The 22,565-nt window shown below is 44.3% G+C and overlaps 1 protein-coding gene across 18 annotated transcripts in view; it reads left to right on the top strand.

Annotated features, from left to right (window-relative positions):
* Nucleotides 1–22,565, top strand: part of nrcama (neuronal cell adhesion molecule a) — a 357,355-nt gene that overhangs the window by 93,831 nt on the left and 240,959 nt on the right. The gene's annotated exons all lie outside the window — the stretch shown is intronic.

A 22,565-nucleotide genomic window follows, 5' to 3' on the forward strand; every position in this document is an offset into this window, starting at 1 on the left:
ATCCTTCCCCTGATTTGATGTTCCTTCCTTCCTTGACATTATTGAGATGGGTATCGGCTGTAGCAGTACAGGATGGATTGAGGCTGCTCCCCATATGCCCTTGGAATAATATTTTGCTGCTGTCCGAGGTATGGTACCAAGTGCATTCTGCAAACTGTTTGGCCAATACACGCTAAACCAGCCTGGCCCTTCCTGCACATCGCATGGCGTACAGGTTATGAGGAAAGAATAGTATTGTGGTAATGTCAGTAGACTGGTGATCTAGAGATGTATCCACCAAGTGCTGGAAAAGCTCAGCAGATCTGGCAGCATCTGCAAAGTGGGGAAAACAAAAACAGGGGTTCCCAATTTAGAGTCCCTTTTTTGGAACTGAATGTGGCTGGAAATGTGTAGGGCTTCATGCCTTAAAAATGTGGGAGGAGGAACAAGCGGAACTGATCGTAAAGGTGCCATTGAGCTGAAGGAGTGCTTATTGTAGTAGAGAAGTAATTAAAATGAAGAATATATATTAATCAGTGATAATGGGAACTGCAGATGCTGGAGAATCCAAGATAACAAAGTGTGGAGCTGGATGAACACAGCAGGCCAAGCAGCATCTCAGGAGCACAAAAGTTGACGTTTCATCAGAGATGAAGGGTCTAGGCCCGAAACGTCAGCTTTTGTGCTGCTGAGGAGCTGCTTGGCCTGCTGTGTTCATCCAGCTCCACACTTTGTTATAATATATATTAATCATGTGTGTTAACAAAAAGAGGTCAACTTTGTTGAGAGCAAAAATGTAAATAAGGTGGCTGAGGTGGGGTGGAAAGGTTGGATAATCTTCAAAATGGAGGTCGGAGTTCATGGGCTGACGTTGTTGTACTCAAATTTGAGCCCTGAAAGTTGTAACCTGCCTAAGCAGGAAAAGGGATGCTATCTCTCCAGGTTTGCTTTTAACACCATGGCAGGCCTGAGACAGACACGTTAACATGAAGATAAGATGATGGATGAGACAAGGTTGAAATGACTAAGTTGGAGTCTGCAACTGATCATGCCAATGCAGAGATGACCACATAGTAAATCCTGCAAGCCATGCCTGCATTTATTGCCTGTCCCTAGCTGCCCTTGGGGCGGTGATGCCTTCCATGGTAGATTTTATAGTGCTTGCTGAGCCGTTTCAGAGGGCTGTTGAGGGACAACCACACTTCTGAGAGTCTGGGGTCTCATTGTGGGCCAGACCAAGTGGGGCCGGCAGATTGTCTTCTCTGAAGAACATTAGAACCAGGTGGGTTTTTCTGACTAACAACAGTAGTTTCATGGTCACGTTAGATTAAATGATTGGATTCATCTGCCATGGTGTGGTTTGAACGTAGGTGCCCCAAACATTAAACTTAGTTTCTAGACTAATTGTCCAGTGATAATATCTCTAGGCAATCATTGTGCATGAGCTTTATGGGCAACTGATTACCTTCTGAAGTGCAACCACAGGAAGTTAGGAAATGTGATAGCTAATCTTGGTATAGCAAGATCCACAAATCTCACTGGTTTGATGAAGCAGCAAATCAGTTGGCTCTCATGGTTTTGAAGAATAAATATTACCCAGCATATGATGGTGAGCTCTTTTGCAGATACTGTGGAAACTTTTACATTCAATTAATTGGAAAGGTAGTGTTTACTGTATCAATTACTGGTATCTTCAGCACTGTTCTGCACCGCAGTGTCAGTAGATTTGAGTTAAAGCTTTTGGAGTGGAGGTTGAAATTTCTTACCTGAGGGGATGTCAGTACTCCCAATTAAATCAGGACCGAAGAGTGCAAAGTATTATGTACAAATTGCTGAAAACTGCCACAAAACACAGCACAATCCCTAATTAATAGCCAGAGAATCTATATCTCTGTGTAGAGCATCTAAATGAAACAACAGTAACAAAGTGGAAGGAGACAGGACATACTACATCAGATGGGTGGGAAAATGCAAATCCACATGCTTCCAAAATTGGTTGATTATTGAGGGCCACAGAGTAGCTAAAACGATTCATTACAGCATGATTCTTCAAAGGGGTATAAAAGGCAGCTGTTCTCTTGCATTCGTCTTTGGCAATGTCTGTTTTTAACATTTGCAAAAGATAGTGACCTGAATGCCGTCTGTAGTCCTGCATAAAATTAATTGTGATTCAATGGGATGTGGAACAAAAAGCTAATGAATGAGCCATTAGGAGCTTGACAGGAGAGTTCTATGTCATGGAGGTGCACTGTTCTCCTTGCTTTCTTAATAAACACAGATAACCACGGAGGAGATTCTGGAGTGAATGTGATCTGATCGAGATGCTTATTGTGCAGCCCTGTGCAATAATGGACTATTTAAGCATCGGTTGGGAGAGCAGAGTACCTCATGAATGCACTGTCTTACTAGTTCTCAGTTTGTCTGCACAGTCATAATTCAGCTGCCCACACCCCTATTCCCTGAAACATATTTTCTCTAAATTCTTCCCACTTTGTTCCTCTCCCTTAACATCATCATCTGCAAAGTTTGCAGGTGACTGTCAAAATTGGTGGTGTAGTGGACAGTAAAGGTTGTTTTAGAGTGCAGCAGGACCCTGATCAATGAGGCAAGGAGTGGCGGATGGAGTTTAATTTAGATAAATGTGAGGTGTTGCATTTTGATAAGGCCAACCAGGGCAGGACTTGGATTATTTATGGTAGGGCCTAAGGGTGTGTTGCTGAATAGATAGACCTATGGGTGCAGGTGCATAGTTCCTTACAAATGGTGTTGCAGGTCGTAGAGAGGGTGGTGAGGAAGGCATTTGACATGTTTGCCTTTAATGTTCAGTGCATTGAGTGTAGGAGTTGGGATGCCATGTTATGGCTTGTGTAGAACATTGGTTAGTATGCTTTTGGAATACTGCATATAATTCTGGTTGCCTTGCTATAAGAAAGATGTTGTGAAACTTGAAAGGGTTCAGGAAATATTTACAAGGGTGTTGTCGGGGTTGGAGGGTTTGAGTTACAGGGGGAGAGACTGAATAGGCTAGGGCTTTTTACCTTTGCGCATCAGAGGCTAAGGAGTGACTTTACGGAGGTTTGTAAAAACATGAGCATGAATAGAGTGAATAGTCAAGGTTTTTTCTCCCCCCAGGCTAGGGGAGTCCAAAACTAGAGGGCGTAGGCTTAAGCTGAGAGAGGAAAGATTTTAAAAGGACCTGAAGGGTAACTTTTTCATGCAGAGGGTGATGCGTGTTTAGAATGAGCTACCAGAGGAAGTGGTGGAGGCTGGTAAAATTACAACATTTAAAAAGTATCTGGAGGGGTAGATGAATACGAAGGGTTTAGAGGGATGTGCACCAAACGCTGATATGAGTTGGCATGAACAAGTTGGATCAAAGGTTCTGTTTCTGTCCTGTATAACTCAATGACTGTATTTCCTTGCTGCTACCCACCCCTCAATGTCCCTTCTTTCCCATTAAATGTGTTCAGTTGATTTGCTCATGTAAAGATGATTTATGAGCTAAAGTTTATGAAATCCAAGCTCCTCACTCCAGACACATTGGTTCTTAGGACTTCAAAAACTGTAGAACTCCTCACTCTCCTTGAAAAATCCCTCCTGTCAGTGGTGCACAAGAAATAACAGGGAACTTACAACCATCAGTCGTATAAAGATGAACCTATAGAATGTAAGAAAAGAATTAGCTCTTCAAACCTTCTCCACCGCAGCATCTGATCATAGCTGATCATTGCACTCTGTACCCTGATCCTGCTTCTGCACCACTCTCATATCCTTTGATCCCTTCAGCCCTAAAAGCTGGATGTAACTCCTTGGTGACCGTCTGGTTCTGGACTCCCCAGTCATTGGGAATATCCTTCCTGCGTTTACCCTGTTTAAACCTGTTAAAATGTTACCAATTTCTGTGTGATTCTTCCCCTCCCCCCATCATTCTTCTAAACTCGTGAATAAGTTCCTAACCGATCCAGTCTCTCTCTAGTTCTGCCATCCCAGGAATCTGTCTCGTAATCCATGTTGCAGTCCCTGTCCAGTCGGAACATCCCTCCCTGGATAAAGAGACCCAAACTGCACGCAATTATACTCTAGGTTGTTTCGCCAAGGTCCTGTACAATTGCAGCAAAACACCCCTGCTCCTGTACTCCAATCCTCTCACCATAAAGGACATCAGACTGTGCTGTGGTTGGTAGCTTGTGGCTGAGCTACAAATCTACTTAACATACCATTTGCCACCTTCACTACCTATGTATCCTGCATGCCAACCTTCAGCAAATGGTGTGCAGGCTACATAACGAGTAGGGAATATGCTAGAATTCATTATTAAGGAAATGATAAATGGATACTTGGATAAAAGTGATCTAGTTGGGAATAGTCAGCATGGATTTGTGCATGGTAAGTTATTCCTGAACAAATGTGGAGTCTTTTGAGGATGTTGCTCACAACATTGATGAAGGGGACTTGGTGGATTTTGGGAAGGTCTTTGACAATGCCTCCTCCCACAGTAGTCTGGTTCGTGAATTTAAAGCACCAGGGATGGGAGGTAATGCACTGACGTAGAGTACGGATTGTCCAACAGGCAGAACAGAGTAGGAATAGATGGGTCATTCTGAAGTTGTGTGATAAGTGGGGTAACACAAGAATCAATACTAGGCCCCCAACTGTTCAAAGGTTTGGCAGTGGGAACCAATTGTAGTCTTACCAAGTTTGCAGATCAGTACATAGCAAAACAGGAATGTGTGTGGCGAGGAAGATGCGAGACATTTTCGAGCAGTTGCGGACGGGCTTACTGAGGGGCAAGAACATGGCCGATGGAGTATTATGTGGGAAATGTGAGGCTGCCCACTGTGATAGCAAGAACGGATGTGCAGAGTATTTCTTAAATGGTGAGAGGTCAGGAAGTGTACACATGCAAACAGACATTGGTGTCCCTGTAACTAAGCTACTGAAGGTTAATACATGGGTGCAGCAGCTAGTGGGAAGGCTAATGGAATGGATGCCTTTTATTGGAGCAGTTGACCTGCGCTGAAGCAGTACCACCAGTGCTGTCTGCGCAAAATCTTGCGAATCCACTGGGATGAAAGACACACCAACGCCAGTGTCCTCTCCGAGGCCAATATCCCTAGCCAACACCCCATCCATACCCACACCCACTGTCTACCCCTGCGGGAGCCACATCGGACCGTTCAACCACCTTCAGGCTCTTGCTGAGAGTCGAACAGAGCCATCCTCATCTGCAAGGGTCCGCCAGTGATGATGATACGCCTTTGTAGAAAGAGGGTCTCAGTACTGGGGAGAAGTGAGGTCTTGCTTTAGTTATGTTGGAGCTTTGTTGGACCACAGCTGGAGTACTGTGTGCAGTTATGGACTCCTTATCTCAGGAAGGATTTCATTGCCCGAGAGGGATTTATTATCGTTTCATAGAATCCCTTTGGCCCAGCAAGTCCACACCGACCCTTGGAGCATCCCACCCATATATATATAACTTACCTTAGCTGCACATCCCTGAACACTGTGGACAATTTAGCACGGCCAAACCCCCTAACCTGCAAATCTTTGGACTGTGGGAGGAAACCACGGCACCCGGAGGAAACCCACGCATAAACAGGGAAAATGTGCAAACTCCATACAGTCGCCCGAGGGTGAAATTGAACCTGCACCCCTGGTGCTGTGAGGCTGCAGTGCTAACCACTGAGCCTATTGCAATGAAGATTCATCTCTTTTGTTCCCAGGATTGTGGCACTGTCCTCTGAAGAGAGATTGGGCAACTGGCTCATATTCTGTCAAGTTTCAGAGATTGGAAAGTGATCTCATTGAAACTTAGAAAATACCTCAAAGGGTAGAGAAGGTAGATACATAGAATGTGTTTCCCCTGGCTAAGGGAGTCGAGAACCACTTTAAAATTGAAGGGGATGTCATTCAGGAAGGAAATCAGAAATCTCTTTTGCTTGAATAGTTTTGAAGCATTGGTATTCTGTTAAACAGCGGGCTGTGGAAACTCAGGCATCCAAGTATATTTCAAGTTGAAGTGGATATGATGAATCAGTGACCTAAAGGGTTATGGGGTAGTGAGGTTAAATGGCATTTGAGGGTTTCATTAGCCATGATTGTATTAAATGACGCAGCAGGCTCAATGGGCTGAATGGAGACAGTAAATACTGCAGATGCTGGAAGTTGGAGTCAATAAATGTGGAGCTGAAAAAGCACAGCAGGTCAGACAGCATCTAAGGAGCAGAGAAGTCAATGTTTCGGGCCAGTGAAGGGTTTCAGCCTGAAATGTAACTTCCCTCCATCTGAATGGGCTGAATGGCCTGCTCCTGTTCCTAAGCATTGCGTTTCGACAATTTCACGATGCTCGATGTCTTCTCTTCCAGTTCTGATGGTTTTAAACCGTGAAATATTTCCCTTGACCTTGGTTTGTTACAGGAAACTAGCAGCAGCTACTAATTCTCTCACCTGTACTGCTGTCTTTTCAGTTTTTCATGTCATGCTAGTTTAGAAGATCTCTCACTGTTCCCATGTGTTGTATCCCAAGCACACATCCATATGGTGTGAGCTCTCTGGCTGTTCCTCTGTAATAAATATTTGCTGACATAGTTTGTTTTCGTGCTTGCCAGCTATCTCAATCATCCTGACATCTGCTTATTGTGAAATTGCCAGAGAAAGGTCATTGAGCAATGTTTGCAGCCGGGCCATGACTTGAAATATTGACGGTAGATCTCTTCAGTTGTTCGCTTCAAATAGCCTTTGTGCTTATCTTTGTAGCAAGTGACACCTCATTCTGTTGAAGATAAGGTTGACTGAATATAGTTGAATCGCCATGGCAACCAGGAGAATGCAGCTCAGTTGGGATGTCCTAACTCTGTCATCTTGAAGAATGCAGACCCAAAGTGATTTGAGATCGTGATTCTAGCCTGCAGTGGGTTTGCGTCTTGGGGTGTTTCTGAGACTTGAGAAGAGGTTAGAGGCTTCTGAATTAAGTCAACAGGTTCTGAGACTGAGCCTAGTTTGTGCCAAATTGGAAACCTGGGCTCGATGGCAGTAAAGGTGCTAATTTGGACTCCTGCATTCCTGGACTGAGGAAAGCAAACTGAGAAAATGAGCTGAGGGTAGGGATATGGGGGTGGGCGCTAGAGTTTGCTGTCCAGTGTGTCTATCTGTCTCTCTCGCACTCTCTGTCACTCCTTGTGTGTCTGTGTGTATAGTTAGGTGAGGGATAATGTCAAGTGAAAACAATGTGAGATCTTCCTGCGTGCAAGTCTAAAGTGAAGGAAAGAGCAGTGGGTCTTGAAGGTCATTGTGCTATGCTCCGACACAAACCAGGACTTTCAGGTGTAAAGGGGAGAGAGTTCCAAAGAGGTAGTCTTGACTGCTCTTGAAGTTATCGGCTCCTTAATGATTGCAGTGTATTTGTGTGTTACTTCATGGAATAATAGGCTTGTAGGCACAGAACGTGTGGGTTAAAGTTAATTAAGTGACTGCTCCCCGTTGGCCTAATTTTCAGAGGAAGCATCACCAATGTAAACAGGATGGTGACATGCAGCTCCTTGTGCCTGCCCCATTATTCACTAAGACCGTGGCTGCTTTGATCTTGACATAGTTTCTCACTTCCCTGGCTGTCCCTCCTCACCCTTATTTCCTTCATTGATCAAAAATCTGTCTAACTTACACTTGAACTAAACCTAATGACCCAGACCTCACTGCTGTCTGTTCTTTTAACTTTACAATATTGTTTTGTGAGGTCTGGGTGTCACTTGCTTGTATTCCCCTTAACTTCCCTCCTGAGCAATTAGTTAAGAGTCAACCATATTGCATTGGGTCTGGAGTCACATGAGGTCGTGAGGTAAGGATGGCAGGTTTCCTTCCCCAAAGAACATTAGTGACCCAGATGGTTTCTTACAGTCCCCAAATACATCGTTGCCATTAGGCTGGCTTTTAATTGTAATTTTTAAAAATCAAATTCTGATTTCTCTAATGATTTGAACCCACGTCCCCAGAACATTAGCTGGCGTTCTGGATAACTCATCTTGTGACATTACCACTATCACCTCCCTGCTGTCTAGGGTAGAGAATTGCAAAGATTAATGACTTTCTGAGAGATGAAATTCCTCCTCAACTCGGTCTTAAATGGGAGACCCTTATTCTGAAACTGTGCCCCCTCCACCTCGTTCATGACCCCAAGTACCCCCACCCCCCCATGAGGGGCTGCATCCTTACAGCCTCTGCCTCCCGCCCCCCCAAACACCCCCACAGGATCTTTTATGTTTCAGTATGATTATCTCTCATTATTCTCAGCTGTATTGGGTGAAGGACTAACCTGCTTGAATTTTCCTCATAAAACAATCCTGAATCAGCCCAGCGAAGCTTCACTGAATTGTTTCTAAGGTAGGCGTAACCGTCCTCGAATAGTGAGATTAGAAACATACAGAACTCTCTCACCTATGCTTTGTCTAGTTGTAGCAGTCGATAAGTCAGAGCCTGAGGCTTCATTCGTGTGGATTAGCTGGTCTTCACTGATTCAGCAACTTCGGGGTTAATCGGCTACTAGAACTGACTTCGGCTCCCATAAACACCTCCTGTTCAAATCTCCAACTCCATTGTGCCGTGGGGTTGAAGAATCAGGCATCATTCCCACTACTGATCCCAGTGTGTTTGGTAAGAGCCCTCTGCAGTGATGCACCCATCCAGAATGCCAGGCTCCAATAAAGAGCGGGCACTTGAAGAAGAAAGCAAATGTTTGCCCTTGGCACCTTACGGAAGCATGAGAATGACAGCCTTTGCGAAAGAGAGCAGAAAGTACTAACAGTTATCAAACACCCTAATTTATTTTAATATTTCTTGTAGTGGGTGACACCAATAAGGCTGAATTTAATGTTTATCACTCATTATGATAAATAAATGATTGTTGAACATAAGTGGATTCTCAGCCAGCTGCAGGCGTCAATCAGGTAGGTAAGTCCAGAACAGGCAAATCCGATTCCCTGGAGGGCATTGTTGAATTTGTTTTAGTTTTGTTTTAGGGCAATCCACCAACTTTAATAGTTAATTTAGCAATACGCACTAATTTTTGGTTGCCACGTCACAATTTTCCCTCTCGGGATTTGAACTCATGCCTTCTTAGCATTTGCATTGTCATATCCTTGGTTATCAAGGAGGGATGTTCATGTGAACTGAGTACCATCTTTTATCTGGAGCAGATTTACATGTCATTGTGGTATGATGTGACAACGATTCTATCATCAAGTTCAGGTTGGCTTTGGGTTTAGTGCGAAGGAAATCCCAAGCAAGAACAATTAATGGGGGAAAGGCCACTTTTTGTGTGATGAGAATGGTCTGGACAGATAAATGGGAAGAAAAGGTTGGCAGTAAAAATTGACAACTGAACAATGGCTGAATATTTTTAAAGAATTGTTTGGGAACAGTCAGGGACAGATCCTGCAAAGGGCCAAGGTGGGGAAAATAAATCCAGAATTAATGGAAAAGGTAGCGATTAAGGTGAAGGAGAAAAATGATACTTGTGATGTTTGGACATTATAACCTAGAATTAGGTTCAGAATAGGTGATGGAGAGCAATTGCAAAAGCAAAAAGTGAAACTAACAGTATGAGAAGAGACTGACAGCCAATATTTAAGAGAAACCCAAAATATCCTCTAGGCATTTAATAGTAAAATAAAGATTGGGATTGATTAGGGACTGAAAAGGGGGTTTGATGCAATGAGGCAAGAGTGCATGGCTAAGGGAAGAAAATGCTGACAGGTCGTAAGGGTAAATACAAGTATTTCAGGCCCTTGTAGATTTTTAAATTGACGAGGAGTTGGGATTGGATAGGTTGTGTGCACTGAAAGTTGACAAGGCATCAGGACCAAATGAGTTGCATCCAACTGTAGTGAGGGAAGTATGAGTGGAAACTGCGTAGGGCCTCGCCATGGTTCTTCGATCTTCCTTTGATTCTCGGTGAGGGCTTGGATTCAAGGAGACTGGGAGAAATGCAAATTTTAAGCCCAGTATCTGCAGACCAGTCAGTTTAACTTTGGAGAAGCCAACAGCAGCAAGAATTCAGGGCAACAATTAATGATCGGCTGGGTGAATGTGGTTTAATGAAGGAAAGCCAGTATGGATTTGTTGAGAGGAAACTGAGTTTGACTAACCTACTGAAGTTTTTTTGAAGAGTTAAGAGAAAGCTGATAAGGGTAAGACTGTTGATGTTGTGTATACAGACTTCCAAATGGATTTGATATAATGCCACACAAGAGACGTGAGCAAAGCTATAGCTAATGAAAGAAAATAGGCAGTAACAATGTGAAGACAAAATTGCCTGAGCGATTAGAAACAGTAAGAAATGGTAATTGGGTGAGTTTTGAACTGGAGGAAGATTTGTAGTGGAATTCCTGAGTACTTGATGTTGGGAGCTTTCCCCTGATACATAATAATGACCTAATATTGGCTGCTGGACACCGTTTCAGAATTTCTTGATGGTAAGTACCTTGGAAGCACTAAAAACTGTGAGGAAGATACTGTATCACCTGAAAAAGATGTGGGAAAGTTATTTTGATGGGGTGGGCAGTTAGGTACAGTTGAGATTCAGTGCAGAGAAGTGTGAAGTGATATATTTTGGAATGAATGACATGTAGAGAAAATATGAAATAAAGGCTGCAGCTCCAAGAGTAGAAGGATTTGGTTATATATGTACAGATATCGTTGGTGCCAGAACAATTAATAGTGCCATTAATAAATCATACAATATCCTGGATTTATTACTGAAGGCATAGAGTACAAGAGCAAAGAATTTATACTCGACTTATACAGAATGCTATTTTGATTACAACTGGAGTATTGCATCCAGTTCTGGGGACCACAATTTAGGTAGTATGCATTTAAAATTTCATGGGGATGGTTCTATGGATGAGGAGCTTCAGTGACATCAATTGGAGAAGAAACGATAGAGAGGTCATTTAACAAGAGGGATCTGGACAGAACCAGACTGGGGGAATAACTTCCCATGAATGTTCCCTCCAATTTTTCCCGTGTCAGTGCAGACTTCTGCATATTGCACAAGTGGAAGCTATGCGTTGCAATGCCGTCAGTTTGTGTTAAAATGAGTGCACAGCTCAGTGGCATAAAGACGTGTGTAAGGTCATTGGCAGAAGAAGTCATGGAGACATGAGCAAAAGATTTTTCAGGCAGCAGGTGGCTCGGATCTGAAATGTACAGCCTGAGAGCGGCAGGTTCAATTGGCATTCAAGACAAAATGTGAATTTTTACTTGAAAAGGAAGATTGTGCAAGGTTGGTGGGGAATGGGGCAGGTGGAAGGAGTTTGGTAGTAGATGCATTGCTTTATTGGAGAACCAGTGCAGATATGATGGGCTGAATAGCCTTCCCTGCAACAATTCTCTGATCATAGAGTGCATGCATCTGCGTATGCCAATAAAGTGAGAAAGACAGCTTTGTTGTCTTGTGGCTTTGTATAATATTGGTTTAACTCAACAACAATTCTATGTTCATTGAGGTAGTGAGCAATGGGCTAGCACCTTGCTCATGTGATGGAGCGAGTGGCTGAGGGCCTTTTTGAGATGATGTTCCAGCTATTGACCATTAACAGCACGATGGTCCCAGTTGCCAAATTTCCTAGCCAAAGCTAACTGTACAATTAACTTCACCAAAGCATCAGCACAGAAAGTGCCTCTTGTAATGCTTACTCCTGATCCTAGAGGCCTGGGTTCGGTTGTGTTGTAACATTTCTGAACAGGTTATTTAGAAAAATAGGTTAAATAAACAAGAAAACACACTTAGGCCCTTTTGTTGAGCAGAGGCCTTACCCCTGGATCGGAAGGCCTGCAGTCAAGTCCCACCTACTCCAGAGGTATGCCATAAAATCTCTGAGCAGGTTGATCAGAAAAATACATGACATAAAAAAAATGTCAGAGTTTGCGTGAATGATGGGATCAGATGTAGGGGATTTGTTGCTAAGGTGGGAAGAGGAGAAGTATGAAGTGTGGTGTTCAAAGAGGAGGAATATAGACACAAGATACAGCTCAAGACATCTACCATTTGCAGATGCTGTTGGTGTCAATGGTCGTGCCTTAGAATACAGTGGATTGGGCCACACCTCCAGACGAAAATTGCATGTTCCTGAATGGACCTGGCAGATGATTCCAGGGTTGTCAATATCCGAATCTCCTCTCCACAGCTACCATTGCTGCCTCACAATCCTAACTGCTCATGTCACCAATCCAATCGGATCTCCTAGCTTTGAGGTTCAGCTGCTAGAAGCTGAGCGCCGATGGTGGAGGAGTTTCAAATAGCATGGATGAGAGGCCTGAATTGGTGGAGTGTGCAGATCTGAGATGGTCGGTCTGAGGTTAGAGAGGTAGAGAGGGTAGGTTATGGAGAGTCCAAGAGAGTGGATGATTTCAGGTGCCCTAATGGGATCAGTGAACAGATGAATACCAAGAGAAGCCACTTGGTCGTCAAGGCTGATGGGTTTTACTGATCTTACTTCTCAGTTTTGGGTAATTTGTGAAAGCTGAGAGAGCTAGCTTCCTCCCAGTTTAACAGAAATGTTATAGCTCTTAGTTAGCTATAGGGGGATAATATGAAATGACAGTGTGATGGCATTCTTCCAACCAGATGGTCATTAGAGATTTGAATCCCGAGGCCCCTTGTCACTTGAGCTAGCTGTTGTGCTCAAGAAAATGTTGCTGCCAGCTTTTGAGTTCAAGGGTGAGATGCAGTGTCACAGGATGAAGCTCCCAACTGGAAATCAGTGTTATTGATGTCAGTATTGATGACATGACTGCTCTGTGCTCCATCTGAAGATCGCACCTTTTGGATCTCTGGTGAGAGGAGTTAGCCAGTGGAGATGGGACAATGGCTATAAAAGATTGGGGGAGGGGAGCGCGGAGTGGGGAAAGGAGGTTGTATGAGGCGAGGGGTGGAGAAGGTGGTTGCTGGAAGGGATGGGAGAAGAAGGTGTGATGAGGAGGGTAGAGAAAGAAGAGAACACAATTTAGACCTGAAAACAGAGCAATGTTCAGCCAACATGGATCCAAGAGAAGTTCAAATCACTGAGTTAATGAATTCCTTGCATATGAATGTGGCATCGTTTTAGTTTCAGGCACGTAACATTAGGAGGTAGTAAAATTGTGAAATGTGTAAAGGAGGATATGTAGTTAATCCTGTGATAATGGGAACTGCAGATGCTGGAGAATTCCAAGATGATAAAATGTGAGGCTGGATGAACACAGCAGGCCAAGCAGCATCTCAGGAGCACAAAACCTGACGTTTCGGGCCCGAAACGTCAGCTTTTGTGCTCCTAAGATGCTGCTTGGCCTGCTGTGTTCATCCAGCCTCACATTTTATCATCTATGTAGTTAATCCTACTGTCAAACTTAAATCTGAGTTCAAAATCCAAGATACAACAAACAGGGTTTCAACTACCTGGTTAACCTGATCCAGCTTTGCATGTGTGATGGGGGAACACATAAGTTGGGACTTCATCAGTCTGCAGAAGTTGTATTCAGGGCGATGGCTTGTCATGTGTAGAAGTGTGTGCTGGTCTTACAGCATGTCATCCTGAAAAGAAACTTTGACTTATACCTGCGGTCTTGCACCAATTTGAATATTACACTGTGTAAGAAATCAATTATTTTGTTGTGGATTTTTGCTTGAAGCTTAACATTTGGTATTTATTGATGATATTGATAAATTATTCCAACTCTGTTTACTCTGATTCCAAATATTGCCAACACAAAAATATAATGTATTGTTACTACCTGTTGCTATTATCTAATAAATAAGTTAAGACCCTGAGCCAAAAATAGATGCCAAAAATGCAAAATATGCCTTGAGAAGATCTCGACAGGAAGTAAAATTATTTTGACCCTGGTGAGGGAATGACCCCCTGTCATTCCTGAAAAGTATATTTGGTATAAAAAGCCACTGTGACCAGACAAGGCCTTTTGCCGAATGGCTATGTGGTATGTTAAGATAAAACAAGCTCCTGGTTTGTCTCCTGCTTTGCCAAAGCTAGTTGTTCAGTGTGCCTCTTGTGGAGTAGGGGTGGGCACTGGTTGGCATTGTTAATCAGGTAAAATAAACAACTGGGGCCATGGCGAAGCCATTCTGGAGACGGGCTGTTGTGCACATTTGTACCCAGGACCCCCGCAGTAAGGGCGGTTGTCCAAGCACTTACACAGGATGAAGAAAGCCCCAACTCTATTTTGCTTGCAAAAAATGAAGCGCTGTACCGAGCTGGTAGAATAGCTGAAGAGCATGATCGTGAAGTCATGCCTGGGGACGGGGGGTGGGGGGCGCGGAGGCTGCTCATTGAAAACATTTTGAGGAAAAGAGAAACAAATTTATTTAGCACCTGTCAACTTGGCACACCCCAAGGCATCTTCCGGCTTAATAAATAACATGCTATTCTCTAGTTGTTATGTAGACGACTGCATCAGCTATTTTGCCCGAGCATGATCCCTAAGAGATGAATGATCCATTTGATCAGACCTGGCAAGGCAAGGTGACAAATGTGCATTTAAACATTTCCACAATTGTCCAGCAATTAAAGAATAACAGAAGTGTTCAGGGGAATTGGTTAATGCAGAGTCGTCCAGACATCTTGGAGAGCTGCCACAAGCATGATGGGTCAAAAGCTACATGTTGTAACACTCAACAATTCTATGCTGCAACACCTCATTTTTCTTCTTTAGCAAGTTGCATTTTCACTTGTTACCTTTGTCCCCTGCACATGGTCAGGTTGTCACACTGAGTCTTCTTTGTACTTGACTGTAGTTCTTTCTGCAGATGAATAACTCCAGGAAAGCTTCTGTCTTGTCTCAATGATGACGACTTCCTTACAGGAACTGACAAGAATTTGTCTGAATTATCCTTATGCGTGAAAGAAAAAAAAATGCTTCAAGGTTTGCAAAGTATTCTGGAATGTGATGAAATGTGCTATATAATCGGGAGACCTGTCAGTTTGTTTTTCTTCGGGTGATGACTTTGGCTCTGCTTGGGTTTGGCTCATGTGGGTTGGGGCATTCCCATAATTTCCAGTCTTAGAGGATCCACTGGATCACAAGCATGCAGTGATTGCACGGGGGAGGGGCACAATCCAGGTGCAGGGGTCAGAAAAATGTGGTCTTCAGGAGAACAGAGGACAGAATGCCTCTTATTTTTGATAGCCTAAGTGATAGAGGCCCTTTTAGACAACTGCTCAAGCTGAATCCTACCGCTGCTCTGTGAGGTAATGCTCTTAAATCCACTAGTGTTTTAGATCCCGAGTATGTTAAATCTCATCATGTCTGCTGTCTCATAGGCTGAAGCCCACAACTAGTATATTGTCTCTTGTGTCAGTTATCTGTGCACTGAATGGTTTTGTGATTTACTTGACGGCTGCTGTCACATCTGTTGGTGCTGTGGCAAAACTATCTTGTTATCCCCTCGGCTGGTTCGTTCGTGCTTCTAAGTACCCTGCTTGAATTACTGCACAAACCTCGTGTGTGTGTGTGTGTGTGTGCGTGTGCGTGTGCGTGTGCGTGTGCGTGTGTGTGTGTGTGTGTGAGTGTGCGTGTGCGTGTGCGTGAGTGTGTGTGTGTGTGTGTGTGTGTGTGCGTGAGTGTGTGTGTGTGTGAGTGTGAGTGTGTGTGTGCGTGTGTGTGTGTGCGTGTGTGTGTGTGTGTGTGTGAGTGTGTGTGTGTGTAAGTGTGAGTGTGTGTGAGTGTGAGTGTGTGTGTGCGTGTGTGTGTGTGCGTGTGTGTGTGTGCGTGTGTGTGTGTGTGTGTGTGTGTGTGTGTGAGTGTGTGTGTGTGTTTGTGAGTGTGTGAGAGAGAGCGTGCGCGAGAGAGAGAAATCAGAGCTGCCTTTGTTATTGTCGGAAATTACATCCCTGTGACAGAGAGAGGGACAACACAACATTTTTGCGGTTAGTGCCTGACAGAACCCCTCTGGAAGATCAGAACGAGTGGCTGCCTGTTGAGAGTGAGAATTAAAATCATCAATCCAGCAGAGAACTTGCATTTTTATCCAGCCTTCCCTGACCAGATTAGGTCCCCAAGAGCTTTACGGCCTCGAAATGCATACTAATATCAAAATGAAGAGCTGAAATTCAGCTCTTTGGGCTGACCACTTCACTAATTGCATGGCTGATCTGTCTGTGTTTCACATTTCATGCTCAAGTCTATCCCCAATAACCTATCACTCCCTTTCCTAAAACTAATTCCTCCAGCTGCGCTTGAAAATTGTTCTATTACCCCCCTTCCCCACCTTGGCTCTCTCCTGATGTAGCAAGTTCCACAGTCTTTCAAACATCAGACAGAACAACAAAATGCTCTCATCCTGGCACTGAAAGGATGACCCTTAATTTTAAAACCGTGCTCCCCCACACAAGGAAACATCTTTTCTATTTCCACCTTTTCAAGGCCACTCAAAGTCCTGGACACTTCAATCAAGTCTCACCTCACTCTTAATCTTCCGTGGAAACAGGACCAGCCTGTGCAATCCTTCCTCTTAAAGCAACCAACTCATTCCAAGTATCTACCTAGTTAGCCTCCTCCAATCTCATTTAGATCCTTCACTAAATAGGGAGATCACAACCGCACTGACTAGTCAAGATTTGGACTCACCAATGCCCCTATATAATTGAAGCATAACATCCTTCCTTTTGTGTTCAGTTCCTTTTCAAACAAAGGATAGTATCCATGAAGTGGTAGTCACATGTACGTGTGTACTGAACTCTTGGAAATCATTCAACAGAGAACCTGAGTCCTACTGCAGCCAATCTCTGTTTAAATAACACTCTACTATTTTTCCTGCCAAAGTGAACAACTTCATGGTACATTTGAATTGTAGTCACTATTCATTCATTGGAAATGCAGCAGCCAATTTGCACACAACCGAAGTCCCCCAGACAATAATGTGACAATGACTGGATAATGTATTTTTGGCTGTGGTTAGACATTGATTGGGACACGAATAATATTGGTGTAAATCCTCCAGGCAGATATATCAACCCCACACTGAATAGATAACCATGAAAGGTTACAGGAACTAAAGCCTGCTACATCTCCTGGTTAAGTAGAACACTAATCCGTTCTCCAAACACTACCCCTCCAACCAGTCAGTCTGATCACCTCCCTGACACTCAATTGCTCTCATGACTCCCATCCAAAATTTTGCTCCCTGACCCATCCCTTACCCACTTAGCTGCCAGTCTCCACATTTACCCACCTGTCACCCTTCCTGCCTTGTAACAAGCCATCTCACCCACTTGTTCAACAGGCTACCTCACCCACCCTACTCCCTCACCCTTCTCGCAGTCTACTTACCAAATTGCTGTTCTGCCCCCTCAACTACTGCCTTTATCCTTCACTCACTTAACTGCCAACCTCTACCTCCTCACCCACTCATCTCTATAGCTGCCATTGTGCCTCATCGATCTGACATCCTCCGCCCTGAACCCACACAATTTCCCCCTCTTCACCCTAACTACTGACTTTACCCTCCCCTACCCACCCTGTTATGCTGCCCCACCCTCCATCACTTGCCTTACATGGTTACCTTCTCACCACAGTTTGGCAAAGTGCCTTTGGGGTTTTTAAGCCCCCTAACTGCGATAAGCATTGTGCTGGAAGTGTCAGCGAACTGCTGCATCCCTCCAGAGGATCAGATTGGATGTCCAACCCAGAAGCACAGAGTTGCGAGACAGGTTAATGAGGAGAAAGGAGCTGAGTGGCAATTGGATGCTGATTGCTACTGCTTGGAACATTTGACCCTTGAGTATTACATCAATAAATGTGACAGATCAGAAGTTGTAATGAGAAAGATGTTGAAAGTCAATAAACCATTACGAGGAAGATCTCTTCAACCTGACCATAAACAAGAAGGTTTTATATCTTGAACGTGGTTGTTAAGTGAAGGAGCTGCCATTGTTGTTCCATTCAGTCCCTCTTAAAGCTTTATTTAAGATATGTTGTAAAGTGGAGTATTAACAATCTGATGAATTTTGGGAATAATTCCCCTCGAAAGGATAGAAATAATGTGTGAAGTACCAATGAACTTCCTGGAAGACTGCAGCAGAGATCATGGCCTTAACTCACATGTTAGACATGATATGACCTAGTGGTTGTTTCCAAAGGTGAAGAATGGAGCTCTCTTGCTGATCTAGAGCACCAGTGGTTGGGACAAGTGGCCAATTTATATTTCTGTCTATGAAGTCATCCTCTTACATCTGGGGCTTTCAGCCCATGTAGTTATTTGTTGTGACCATGTGGATATATCTAACCTACCTGAAGGTGAGCTCAGACTGGTGCTCAAGAGACCCTGAGCTTCCAGTTGCCTGCCACTTCAACACAACACCTTGTTCCCTGGCCAACATCCCTCTCAGGCTTGGTGCGGTGCTCCAGCAAAGCTCAGTGCAAGCTGGACGAATAATACCTCATTTTCTGCTTGGGAACGCTACATGCTTTCTCGATTCAATATCAAGTGTAACAATTTTCAGGTTTGAGACACCTCCTCCTATGTCTTTACCCCAATCCCCAAAATCCAGGCCTTGTTATCACATGGTCTGCTATTACACAGTACCCATTGTTAGCCACTAATAGTCCTCATTATATCTATTCATTCTCTCATGATAAATGTTACCCACTCCTTTGTCCGCCCAACTGTTCTTTCTCTCTTTCTGGGCTCCATCTCCAAATATCATTTACTCCTTATCCCCTCCCCCACCCCATCTATGGCATAAATACCAACTCTTTTCTGGCTCCCATCAGTTCTGAGTAAGGATCACTGGACCCAGAATGTCAACTCTGATTTCTCTCCACAGGTGCTGCCAGACCGACAGAGCTTTTCCAGCAACTTCTGTTTTTGTTTCTGATTGGCGTTTCTTTCCTGTGTGTTCAAGGATTCCCCACATGGTGAATCACAGGCACAGAAATAGGAAATGGAGGAGGGATTTAACCTCTCAAGCCTGTTTTACCAGCCCAATGCTGGTCTGTGGCTAAACGCTATACGTTAGACCCATGTGCTTTACTGTGCTTCAAAACCACAATCTCTGTCAAATTGAAAATTTGATCATTCTGGTGGTCTTTGGTGGTGGAGAGTTCCAAGCTTATACCCTCCTTTGTATGTGTAAGAATTTCATGTTCAAAAGGGTTGCCTCTGAGTTTTAAACTAATCCTTTCATCCTAGATATCCTGAACTTCAGAGTTATTTTTCTCCATCCACCTTTTGTGTGTTATTTTGAAAGCTTTGAACAAAACACCTCTCAACCTTCTAATTCCTAGACAATACAACCACACTTTGTGTAATCACCTCACATTACTAAGAGCCGGGTGTCAGTCTGATAAATCAGCATTTCCAGTCCAGTGCTCCCTCCTGAGATAGATTGTACCTGACGTGAGAAAGGCTTCGCTGAAATGAGTTTCACTGAATGTTGGCCACAGTTTTCTCAGAATGACTAACTGCAGAATCGTAGCGTCTCTGACAGGTCACTGCTCACGCAGAGCTGTACTCTGGCAGCCTTTTTTGGCAACAAGGCAGATGCTGCTATTAATAATGGCATACCAGTTATTGTTTCTAAAAACAAGGCAAGTGATAGTACTGTTTTGCGCTTGATTTTAACATGGATAAAAAGCTCTGTCTTAGATTCCAGATTTACCTTGGATCGTACCAGGCATTGTCCTGACTGTAATGCTCCCAAAGGCACTAGGCAGAATTTTCCCCTCTCTCCAAGTGGTGCAGATAATGGAGCTGGTTGACGCTGGAGACATATGCATCCCTTTTCCTGTCACCTCAGCAACCGAGTTGTGGGTGTCAAAGCCCACGGGTAACTAATGGAGACCCTTAATGGCTGCTTAAGGGCCTCAACCCATCCAGTTGGGGGTCTTCCTGGCTTGCAAGAAATGTGGCTGTTTTCCTCACGCACAAACCAGGGCGGCCTCGCAGCTCACTTTGTGAAGGGTGGAGGCATCATTCACCAATCTGAGGATAATAGATGGGACACCGGATGGTGGTGGCTGCTGAAAGCCTCTAATCCCACCTGCAAGTAATGATCCATGTCCCTTCCTACGTGCCTGCGGGATAGGCCTCTTTAGAATGGCCACTGGCCTTTAGGGCAGGACGTGGCACCTGATTGGATGAGATGCCTGAGGCCCAGCGTTCGAATGCTTGATTGGCTCTTCATCCTCTGGAATTTCTCGCTGGGGGACCTGGGTGAGGTACAGGTGGATGACTACTGCTCCCGCTCTCAATTTAGTGCAAAAGAAAAACGGCATTGAGTTGGGCACCTGAATCGCAGGTCACGGTTCCCCATGTTCACACTTGACGTCGACCTAGAGTGTGCTGTAAACAGTGACTGTCAAGAATTGGTCAGTGGCTAGCATGGGTGAATCTGATAGACAGGAAGCAGTTGAAATTGCACATTACAGGCAATAGTGAATCGACATCTGGTTTGCAAGGCCAGTAATATATCTCCAGTTTCTGATCCCAGTTGAGAATCAGTCTGTTGCTGTCTGTTTCTCATCCATGACCCATCTGCCTCTCTACCTCTGTCTTCCTTTAGGTTGCTGTTTTTAAGAACTGCCCCTTGGACCAAACGTTTGATTTTCTAGCAGAGTGATAATGGGAACTGCAGATGCTGGAGAATCCAAGATAATAAAATGTGAGGCTGGATGAAGACAGGCCCAGCAGCATCTCAGGAGCACAAAAGCTGACGTTTCGGGCCTAGACCCTTCATCCTTTCAGCAGAGTATCTTGTTATAAAGAACAAAGATCATAAGTACAGGAACAGGCCCTTCAGCCCTCCAAGCCTGCACCGACATGCTGCCCGTCACAATTGAAACCCCCAACCCTTCCAGGGACCGTACCCCTCTATTCCCATCCTATTCATGTATTTGTCAAGATGACATTTAAAAGTCACTATTGTATCTGTTGCCTCTACCTCCCCCAGCAGTGAGATCCAGGCACCCACCACCCTCTGTGTAAAAAAACTTGCCTCTTGCCTCACCTTTAAACCTTGCCCCTCGCACCTTAAACCTATGCCCCCAGTAACTGTCTCTTCCACCTGGGAAAAAGCTTCTGACTGTGCAGTCTGTCCATGCCCTTCACAATCTTGTAGATCTCTATCAGGTCACTCCTCAACCTCCGTCGTTCCAGTGAGAAAAACCCAAATTTCTCCAACTTCTCCTCATAGCTAATGCCCTCCATACCAGGCAACATCCTCGTAAATCTTTTCTGTACCTTCTTCAAAGCCACCACATCCTTCTGGTAGTGTGGCGGCCAGAATTGAACACAATATTCCAAATGCAGCCTAACTAAGGTTCTATAAAGTTGCAATATTACTGCTAATTTTTAAACTCAGTGCCTTGGCCAATGAAGGCAAGCATGCCGCATGCGTTGTTGATTCCCTTCTCCACCTCCGTTGCCACTTGCAGTGACTTGTGTACCTGTACACCCAGATCCCTCTGCCTATCAGTACTCTTAAGGGTTTTCCATTGACTGTATATTTTCCATCTGGATTAGACCTTCCAAATTGCATCACCTCACATTTTACCGGATTAAACTCCATCTGCCATCTCTCTGCCCAAGTCACCAAACGATCTATATCCTGCTGTATCCTTTGACGGTCCTCATCGTTATCCACAATTCCACCAACCTTCGTGTCATCGGCAAGCTTACTAATCAGATCAGTTACATTTTCCTCCAATTCATTTATATATATCGCTATTTGACAAGAACTACAGAGCATAAATTGGGATCAGAAGCTCTGAGGGAACTGCATGACAGAAATGTGGTGGTTGTTTAGGGAGCAATGCTACAAGTTCTGGATAGGTTTGTCCCACTGAGGCAAGGAAGGGATGGTAAGGTGAAGGAACCTTGGATGACAAGACATGTGGAACATGTAGTCAAGAAGAAGAAGGAGGCTTACTTAAGGTTGAGGAAGCAAGGAGCAGACAGGGCTCTGGAGGTCTACAAGGTAGCCTGGAAGGAACTGAAGAATGGACTTAAGAGAGCTAGAAGGGTTTCTGAGAAAATCTTGGCGGGTAGGATCAAGGAAAACACCCCAAGGCATTCTATGCTTATGTGAGGAACAAGAGGATAGCCAGAGTGAGAGTTCAACCAATCAGATATCGTGGAGGGAGCTTGTGCACAGAGGTAGGGGAGGTCCTTAATGAATGCTTTGCTTCAGTATTCACCTGTGAGAGGGACCTTAATGTTTGTGAGGACAGCATGAATAGACAGATCTGCTCAAACAGGTTGATATTAGGAAGGAGGAATTTAGGAAGAAGCTAGAAATTTTGAAAAACAGAAGGATAGATAAATCAAGATAACAAAGTGTGAAGCTGGACGAACACAGTAGGCCAAGCAGCATCTCAGGAGCACAAAAGCTGACGTTTCGGGCCTAGACCCTTCGTCAGAGAGCTCTCTCCCTCTCTAATGAAGCGTCTAGGCCCGAAACGTCAGCTTTTGTGTTCCTGAGATGCTGCTTGGCTTGCTGTGTTCGTCCAGCTTCACGCTTTGTTATCTTGGATTCTCCAGCATCTGCAGTTCCCATTATCTCAGGATAGATAAGTCCCCTGGATAGACCCAGGGTTATTAT

Source organism: Stegostoma tigrinum, chromosome 18 (assembly GCF_030684315.1).
Source record: "Stegostoma tigrinum isolate sSteTig4 chromosome 18, sSteTig4.hap1, whole genome shotgun sequence".
In the NCBI taxonomy this organism is placed as follows: domain Eukaryota; kingdom Metazoa; phylum Chordata; class Chondrichthyes; order Orectolobiformes; family Stegostomatidae; genus Stegostoma; species Stegostoma tigrinum.